Source organism: Aplidium turbinatum, chromosome 14, assembly GCF_918807975.1.
Source record: "Aplidium turbinatum chromosome 14, kaAplTurb1.1, whole genome shotgun sequence".
NCBI classification, from domain to species: domain Eukaryota; kingdom Metazoa; phylum Chordata; class Ascidiacea; order Aplousobranchia; family Polyclinidae; genus Aplidium; species Aplidium turbinatum.
Window position 1 is genome coordinate 12749760 of NC_137485.1, and position 10386 is coordinate 12760145.

Sequence of the window (10386 nt, forward strand, 5' to 3'; positions counted from 1 at the left end):
TTTTATATGGGAAATGCTGGTAAAAGAGCAATTTACAGAAAAAGAATTATAAATTGCTTTCTTGATAATAAAATCTTAACACATTTTTTTACTTTTAAACCATTATTCTAGTTTGAAATTTATTTTCTATTGATAAACATAACCAAAATATTTTAAACACGCAAAAATTCAGCGATGTTTGGCAAACTACAGTATATATTTTAATTAGAGAACTCTGCTTAAATGAGATAGAGGAAGCCCTCTCTATGACATGTAGCCTAAACTTTATCCAAATGAACTACCGAGAGCTCATGTAATTCGTCGATTGAGTCTTAATTGACGAGTCCTTATATATTTTATACTTCTACTCAAACTTGAATATAATTAGAGAGTCGTCATATTTTACTTTATGACTTAAAATATTTTTCCTGGTTTTATAAGAACATGTAAAATTCTTCAATAACACTTTTTGTTGTTTATCTTTGAATCATGAAGTTTATTCTACGTCATTATTTGGGCGATAAATTCGTATTTCTGAAGACGTCGGCCATTTTGTGTTTTGAATGATTTTTTTTATTCTTTGAGTCTTGTTTCGGCTGAACAACTGTAAGAAATTTGAAAAGTATCAAAAAGCTGAGATTTTTAAAATGTTGGCTACATATAAATTACATTTTTTTTAAAGTAAGCTAAGCTTGTTGTCGAAAAGAGAGGGAGACTTAACAGAGACATCATACCAACGGAATATGACAGCCCAATGCCAGTGTGGTGGATGGTGGCTGCAGCGTTTGATCGACTGTCCGCTCTGTTAGCTCAGTGGTTACGCGCCCAACTCAAGATCATGCGATTAAATTTGCAATTAAAATAGTAATAATGAGCTCATTTAAAACTGGCAAAGTTTTAGTGATTGCCTTCTATTAGCATGAAATGGCTTCTGTTTCAGACGAAGAGAACAATCTCAAGCAAAGAAAATTATAAATGAACAGCGTAGAGAAATGGGCTACGAACGGTTGCGGTAATTAAATGCGCTGAGAGTTTTGATTCGAAGATTAATAAGATTGAAAATACATTTAATTTTTTTTTTTTTTCTGGGGGAGAAACAATTTTTGGCTTTTTTCAAGAAATCATCTGAGTAAAAGGAAATATAGCCTAGTTATGCTTAGACTGAGAAAAGCATCAGGTGACGTTCTGTATTTTCAGCTTTGTAAATGCAAACTACTGTAGGCCATCTTAATTATAATTCTAAAGAAAATTTGCACTGCACCCGTTGCTAAAAATACAACGAAACAAGTTATGATGGTAACGCAGTCTTGTTTTTCAGCTAAAAAGAGAAATTTTGTTTCTACTTTTTGTATACAATCTTATCTTTTTAAAATCAGTTATCTTCCCACTTGTACACCATCGATTTCTGTTTGCAATGGCAACAGATTGTTTCCTTGAAAAGGAGAATTTGTGTTTAAGGCGGTTGCCTTCAATCGCTCTCAAGATTAGCTATTTCCAACCGTTATGTCTCTGTCAGTGAAGACTTGATCTAATGACTCTTCTATACCTTGTTAGGCAATGGATGGTATTTATATAAACACATTTGCAAAGTCTAGCAAAGTTTCTCCCCTGGTGGTTCAAACCTTTTTCATAAAGGACTTTGGCAAATTTGATATTTTCGTTGAAAAAGTGCAAAACACGATTTCACTCAGCTATTTCCTTGGGCACATCTGACGAGATGGAAAAAAAAATACAAAAAAACTGAACACACGACAGTCATGCATTTTTACAAAGTTATTTTGGTAGGCTATATCATATTCCACAATCGTTTTTTAGCAACAAATCTTCACCACAGTGCTCATCTATAATAATATATTTATAAGGGATTTTGATTGATTATGAAATGTTTTTTAAGGGATTGTAAAAGTCTTATTGATGAGTAAATATTTAGTTTTACAAAATTTCGGCTTAATGCTTTGTCAAACTTTCTTCTTAGCTTAACTAAATGGTCAATCTTGACAGTTTTTGGATGTATTTGTGACTAATCTGCTTAGTCTAGTTCTGATAAAGATGATAATCATATTCTTTATCAAAGCTTGTTGAAATACGACTATCTTCATTTCTCGCTATTAGTCATGGTAGTTTGTCAGATTTGAGATAAAATTTTATCTAATGAAAAGATAAATAATTATATCCAAAACAAATTTGCAAAATTTTTTGAAGGTTTTAAATAATTTCACTTACCAGCATTTTTAGTGGAAGGAATAGTGATGGTGTGTAAGATCTGAAAAACGTTATTTCAACATCTACTTACAACACGCGACTGTGTTTGAGCAAGACACTTGGTAAATTTCTTAGTTACTTATCCATTCAACTCCGCTTATGAGCATGCGTCTCTGTCTTTGGCAAAAACACTTTAATACATGCCAGAAGATAGATACGAAGATTGGCTTCCTCGCCTTCCCTTCCACTTAACCTAAACCTTCAACCACGAGCGTAAGCTTTAATACGACAAATTACTTCTGCAAATTATGTCCTATTTTCGAAAGTGCTTTTTCCGCTTTCACAAATGCACATATTCCCTTATTACATCAAATGTAGTTACTACTCTTTAAAACCTCTACCGCCTGTTTCACTCTAAAAGGAGGTCATCACAAGATCGTTATTCAAATAGAATAAGTCCTTATTCTATTAAATATTATTATATTATAAAAAAAGTCGTTATTCTATTTGGGTAAGGACCTTCTGATGATCCCCCTTTTAGGGTGAAACCGGCTGTAGAGGATTTAGAGAGTAGTAAGTAGTAATTATATTTGATGTAATTTGTTTTATTTGTTTTATTTTGCTTGGCATTGAGCACTTTTTGCAGTATTAATAGTATTTATTGTTTATTCTCTTATCAGATAGTTTTACAACGAAATCTCATTTAATAGAATCAGACAAGCATACGAAAGAAGACCTGTAACCTCCTTAAACGCTATATATGCTTTCAATATAATAAAAACACATTTTAATTTCTTTTAGAAGCTTTTTAAATTTAAAACTAATTTATATCTTTGGTAGATAAACGAGAGTAAAACGGTTGAGAAATTATCTTCTCTAAGTCGTATTTGAAAAAGGTTTAAACAACAATTACTTAGAATCATCCCTGTGGGTTCTGACTGCGGAAACAGCGAGCTTCTAATGTAATCACAAGAAAATGAGTTAGGCTATACAGGGAATAGTTTCAACATTATTTTTTTCATTTAATTAGTATCTGGGATGTTAAAGTTTTTGTGCTTTACAAATTACTTAAACTTGTTTTGCTTCTTTCAGTTATCTCCGACTAAACAATTGTAGTCTTGTTTTGTTACAAATAAAATATCAAGAACCTGCACCTCCATTGAATATAGGCTACTAGTCTATATTTCAAACTACAACGACTGTATATTTGAATAAAACACGGGTTGAAATAAGCAACAAACTTGTGGTATAAAATATTTAAAATACCTCATTTTTTATTGCTTTGTTTTTAAAGCTTTTTCAACTTAGTAGGTTATAAAATTCTGCTTTCTTTGTAGGCTATGGTACGTATTTCGCTGATGGAAAAATACATTTCTAAGCTGTCTCTTAGCAAGAAAAGCCCTTGTTACTTTAAAAAGAATTATTCGAACGAACGCAATAGCTTTATATAGAGGCTAATAGCTTCATATAGGCTGCCTTGTCTCATCTCATGACTAGATAGACTAAATATATACTGTATAGCCTATACTGTATGGCGCAACCTGCCTGAAGGTTTATCGTTATATTTTTTTTTTACATTTTACGCTTAAATTCTGTACAATAGCGCACTTTCTCGTTTGTTTACATTGAATTAACAGCACTTGAAAATCATTTTCAGACTAACGAAAATAAGGTATATTCCTTTATCATAGTATTTTAACTTTACTCTTCTTGTTTTGCTGTCATCATATTTGATTCCAAGCATCGACTGACACTTGTATGAAGTAGATTTTTTAAGTAAAGCAGCTTTATGTTTAGGGCTTTAGGCTACTCAAGCTGTTTCAAAAAATCAGCACAAAATCTTTACAGAAAGCAAAAACTCTGAAATGTACCCCACTTATGCTATTTTTATACTTGCTACTTTTTCATCGATGGACTGCATATAGATTACTAGTTGGTAGTTGCTGAATGACAGTTTTGATCATTTCGCTTTAGGCAAATTTGCTACGTTCTCACTAAAATATTTCATTGTGTGGTAAATCAATGATTAAGCCAATAGCTTAAATGTTTAAAAAAAAAAGTTTTTAAACTAACTTCAGCTTGTATCCTAATTCTGTAGTTTTACGTTTGTTAAAACTGAAAATCTTTTGCAAACTTTTCCGAGTAAATATTGAACTAGACATATCCCTTTCAGAGTGAAGCAGTTAGTATAAGCTGGTTTATCTGCTTTTTAATGAGGTGTTTAATTTAAATGGTGTTGTGTAGAGTCTGAAACTATAAACTATATTAGTTATTGGCTGTTGTCTGCATAAATACTACCAAGTTTTTTACTGTCAACTTTTCAGAAAAAAATAAAGATTTTTTTTTACACCTTATCTCTTTATTTCATACAGAAAGTTAAAACTGACGTTTGACTTCCTGATTCTATTTCACATTTTTTAAAATGCACGTAGTACTTACAGCTAGTCGCTTATTTATGAAACCTTTCGCTGATCAACTTGATTATTTTAGCAAGGTCCTATAAATAATTTTCTCAGAACCGTTGCTTGGGAGGCGAAGAAAGTATGTCCGGAGGAGCATCGCATCATATCCTGATTATCTTGTCATTTATCAAGGAAAAACATTAACTAAGATAGTTCAAACACGATCTGACCATCTTCATCAGAATTCGTGTTGTGATGCGACGTTACAATAAAAAAGGAAAGCCAGTGATACCAGATGAAGAAAAAAACAGATAAATTATTGTGTTTCTAACTGATTTTATCTAAAACGTGGTATTTTTGTATTGTGACTAAACTACATTTTTCTTGATTTTCTTCCAGTGACCTATATGTGTTTTGTCAATGATTCAAGTAAACGGAAAGAGTCGATTTTTAAAATAATAGATCAACTTTTAAAAAAAAGCGGAAAGTGTCCTTATCAACCATGTGTGAGTTGAAAACATAATAAACGAGCCACAGTTGCAAAAACATTTCGGTTTTACAAACTCAGTTGTTTGAAGTTCTTTGTACAAATCAGAAGTTTTTCTCTTCCTCAAGGCATGTATGAAAAAAGAGAGAATATCGTGTCACACCCAAAGTTAACTGTATTTTTCGTGTACATAACACGTCTGACATTTAATGGACAGACAACATTAACGTGTGAACACAAAAATGATATTTTTAACAAATTGCCAGCCACCTATTATTAAGCGTCTGATGAACCCTGAAATTAAGAGTCAAAATATTTTAAAGCACTTGAATGTATTATCAAAACATTTCCTTGCGCAAACTGTACTTTTCAGTTTGTAATTATTTTATTGCGGACGTCACGGCTATTAACGAGGTGTTTCTCCCGGGAAATTTTCGGTTTGATTTTAACAAAAAATTTGATGACGCAACCCTTACGTTAAATAAAAATTAAACTTGTAAAACAATTGCAACTAAACACCACGCATTTTCATAAAAAATTCTTTCAACGCTTTTTTAAAAAATCATTAACTAGTCATAAAATGTTAGGCTTTTACTATTTGTGGTAAAATCTTATAGTCTTAAAAAACAGCCCCTTTTACAGTACTCAGCTTGAGACTTTTTCCTGTGGCGTGTTTGCCTACTAAGTGGCACCAACAATGTAGGGATAAGATAATAATCTATCAAGCTCTCACGAAAAAACCTTGATAACAATTTGTAAATAGATTTTAACACATTTCGCAAAGAATTTCCTAATGATTCAGACAATGATTCACTCTAACACAATGCATGTACATTATTGCACAAACCTTTCTGCTGCAAGATCGTTGAGAATATTTTGGGCCCGGTACATGGCTTACCCGGTACCAATGAGATCCTTGGACCCTAAATCAAGACATTTATAAGAAAAAAGCACTACGTTCGAAGAATATGCCGTGGTTCCTTCATGTTTCCTTAAAAAGGCTTCGGGACCCTAAAATTGTCCCGGGCCCTGTCAATGCTACTGTCCTATTGTATATGTTTCAATTGGTTGATTTCATTCAATTTAAAATTATCAGTGCTGCCAGATTGTTTGGAATGTTTCGAGGTTGCGCTTTTAGTGCATTGCAAAAGATCGCTTTGATAACTAAACCAGCTAATTTTTCTTTTCAAAGTAGTGAAGATAAATTTCACAAAAATTACACGGCAATTTTATTTGCTGTGTAGATAATTTCTATAAATAACTACACTGTATCAAGTAAATGCAAATCTTCCTTTCAACAAACAGGTTTGGCACATTTCGTTGGTCGTCTTATCTTCCGCTAGATACCATCTAGATAACTACGAAGCAAACGAAGTCACAAGATATGATTCCATTTAGTGAAGTTATATTATAAAGATCTATGTATCAAACTGTAAGTTATGGAAAGAACGTACAATGCCGTGTAGTTTGATAATCTCTAAATTGCAGTCGTTCCATCTGCTCCGTTTTCATACATAATTCCACTTGGACACACGTAAGTGGTTATATCAAACCTAAAAGTTCGAATTATGCTATATATCTGCAGCCCTGATCTGCAGTCACAGTAATCTCCCTTTAAAGTAGTAGATATAAGTTACTATTGTTGTAGCCTACCAATGATACGCTTGCTTTGCATATATGGAGAACATTTAAAATATCTAATAATTTTTTTAAGGCAAGTCTTTTTTGCTAAAAATAACGAAAACATGGCACAACCTACAATTTCATAAACCTTGTAAAGCAGTTTTAGAAAGTTATTTAATAATGTAAAGTTTACGTGAGTTGTTTCGGAAATAGTGCTAATCTGTCAAAACAAACAACTCGAAATAATACTTTGACCGCAAGTAAAAGTGTCATGTAAAACAGATTATTTAAGTTACAGTAAATATACGACATGCTTGACAAAAATGTACAGTGAATTTTTCTTGCCCTTGCTTAGTTGTCTTTTTAATTACTCTTTCAAAGTGTCGCTTCTTGGGAGTTTTAACTGAGTTGAAGTTAATTTGATGCAATGCTGTGGTAGTAGCAGCAGAGTCATGTGCTTTGCGCATCTCATATATAGCGTCCTTGGCGCTTCAATCATTATTTAAACATGTCACCACACGTGTGTATTGCTCCATATCCGCCCCTGATTTTGGTGGCTAGGCAATGCTGTGGTAAAAAACTGTAACAAGTATTTTTGAATCAAGGTATAAAATAAATCTTTGGGTTTGAAATGCATATAGCCTACACCACACGTGATTAATTTCAAACAAAAACTATACGTTTCTCAGATTTGATTTAGAGAAATGTGATCGGAAGGCTGGTATACGTTTGTTACCAGGTCGGAATTTTTTCTTTGGTATAACAAACGATATCAAAGTTGAAGGTTTGTTACAACTGTTAGGCAAGCCACCGCCTGTAAATACAATTCATTGCTTAGGCTACAAAAAGCTTTACCACTAAACAAGTTAGGCTACTAATGATGACTTTCGAGTTTTAAGGTCAACAGCAAAATTTGAGAACAATATCTATTTTGCTTTTGCTGTTGTGATTCGATTGATTTTTTGTGAAAAAAATTTGTGGATGCTTTATGGTTTTTATCAACGAAATTAATTATGAAATAACCTGTTTCTAATACAACTGACAAAATAAACACGTTATTGAATCGCAAGGAACTCCTGCTACATTAATTAAGTGCTTGCACTATTTAACATTGCCCTATAGATTATTATAACTCTAATTTCTAGGCTACGTATGCATTCCTTACATAAAGTAAAACTGTTTGTGCAAAGCCAGATGTTTAATTTTTTCTCAGAAAACACTACCATAGTTATTTAATAAGTGGATAATAACTTATAAACTACACTTCACGGTCAAGCAGCACGTCCCCACTTCGCCAAGTATTCAGATCCCCGTCCGAAAACCAGCTGGGACATGGCCTCTCTAGACTTGCCTCATCAAGGCGTAACCGTTTGCTCACTGGTGTTGGACGCTATGGTGCAGACATGTTGCGCTGGGGCTTGGTAGAGAGTGCTGCTTGTGAGTGTGGCGAAATGCAGACGGCAGCCCACATTATCAAGGATTGCCGGCTATACAGACCACCCCATGGTATGGAAGGCCTAATTTCCATCGATGACGACACCAGGCAGTGGCTAACCAACGGATGCCCTGACATATAGCGACAACACGAGAGAAGAAGAACTACACTTAATGTTTGGGACTCTAAAGGCCTCTCCTGAGAAGCTATCCAGAAAACCTTTTTTGTAATATAACGAAAACAGTAGTGACTTTGACCTCATTTAACATCTTATAAACAAACAACTATGATTGTAAGCGATAAGTTTCTGGGCAGCCGATTGTAGCATCGAATAGACAGCGATAGACACGTGTTTCGCCCATGAGGCTGGGCTCATCAGTATCGCACCGTAACTGATGAGCCCAGCCTCATGGGCGAAACACGTGTCTATCGCTGTCTATTCGATGCTACAATCGGCTGCCCAGAAACTTATCGTTTATTGGAGGTCTTAATGGCTAGCGTGGAAGCTACACCGTTATGGTTAGCGAAGCGTTACTGCTGCTCGCTGTACTAGCGAGTGATCAGCCTTGTGCTGATGGCCGGGAAGAACACCCCTTCTTCATATGATTGTAAGCATTAGTCATTGCCATTTTCACATTTGCGTCATCGCAAACACTTATGATGTCAGCGGCAAATATATCAACATTTTACAGACAAATAGACATAGAGCAATATGACAGCATAGACAAAAATGCCAACCAAATTTGTAAAAACTGTGCCACCGCAGGCAAGGCATAGTAATCCACAGGTAGGCTATGTTTTTTACGTTTGCAAAACAGAGGCCAAAAAGTTGTTGTAACTGAAACATAACAAAACATCATTTAGTTCTTGATACTTGTACAAATCATTCAGTTATTGCTCTTCTTTTTATACCTCATCGAGTTATGGGCAACTAATAAATAAGGAGATAATTGTTGAACTAAAAATAATTACCAGTTTAATCTTGCAGTGAGCTGACGTGCTTAGTCGAGACAATAGCTTTCTTTCAATTTTAGTGAACTTTGCTTCGATTGTGTTATCGTACAAAAGGTACAAATTGATATAAAATTGCTGCATAATTGTTGCGAGTTTGCCAAATGACCAAAACGATTTGAAGACATATAACCCTAAAAAATTAACAATGACATTTGCTTTATGCGAATGTAAAAAATTAATAAAATAATAGTTTGCTGATACTGGAAGTTTTGTCTGCGTTGATTCAGGAAATGGCTGAAAGGTGTGACACCTTTAATTAAATAGTAGTAAATTTGATAACCTCTTCATACCTTTTCAAATTAAAATTCTCAACAATACACCACTTTGAACATTTTTTAGATAAAATTCTGTGAAAAAAACTTTAAACTTGACATTTTTGTTTCGTTTTTGAGAAGTTAACACATTATTGATCACAAAACATCATTATTTTCTTGGTGTGCTGGTTGGTTGGTTTTGAATCTTTATCCTCGGATTTACAAAGCCTTGATATATTATTTCTGGTAGTTTCGCATTTTTAGAGCCTTTTGACGCAGGGCCTGTTACCGAGATTCGCAGAGTGAAGTTTTAAATTATTGAAACGTTGTTGCCGGGGAATTATTCCATCCACTAGGTGCCCCTAAATGGAAAGCTGTCCTGAAATGCGTTGCTCAAGCGCACACCCGTGAGTCGAACCAGCGCCGCTTGATTTTGAGCCGAGCACGGAATCACAGAGCTAATGGGGCGGACTACTGTAGTAGCTGTTTTTTCATTTTTATCTTAAACACTAATTTAAACACTAAATTGAAGTAAACATACTTGCTACCATCTTAAAAACCTTCCGTGCTTCACCCTTGGTGAAATTTCAAAAACTTTGCATTCAAATACAATAAGAATTTTTCCTAAATCATTACCAAGTGTGAAACAAGATGTTCAGTTTCTTGGGAGAGGAGCAAATATATTTGCTTTAATTCGCTCTGCTTGGCGTTTTGCGAGGTATTGCGCACTTTTTTATGTTAATAATGTTTATTGCATAAGTATTAAAGAATATTGATTATGGGTGAAACAGCCTGTAAAAGTTTTTGGAGGCTAGTAACTGCATTTAATGTAATATTGATTATAAGTATTTTTATAACGAAATGATAACCTTTTTGTCCATCTTCGTTTCTGAAGCAATTTTGAATCAGACCTAAACGAAACGATTTTTAAGTGACGTCATAAAGAAAAGTTAAGGATTGTCTTTTATATGATGATGTGTGGTGATGCAG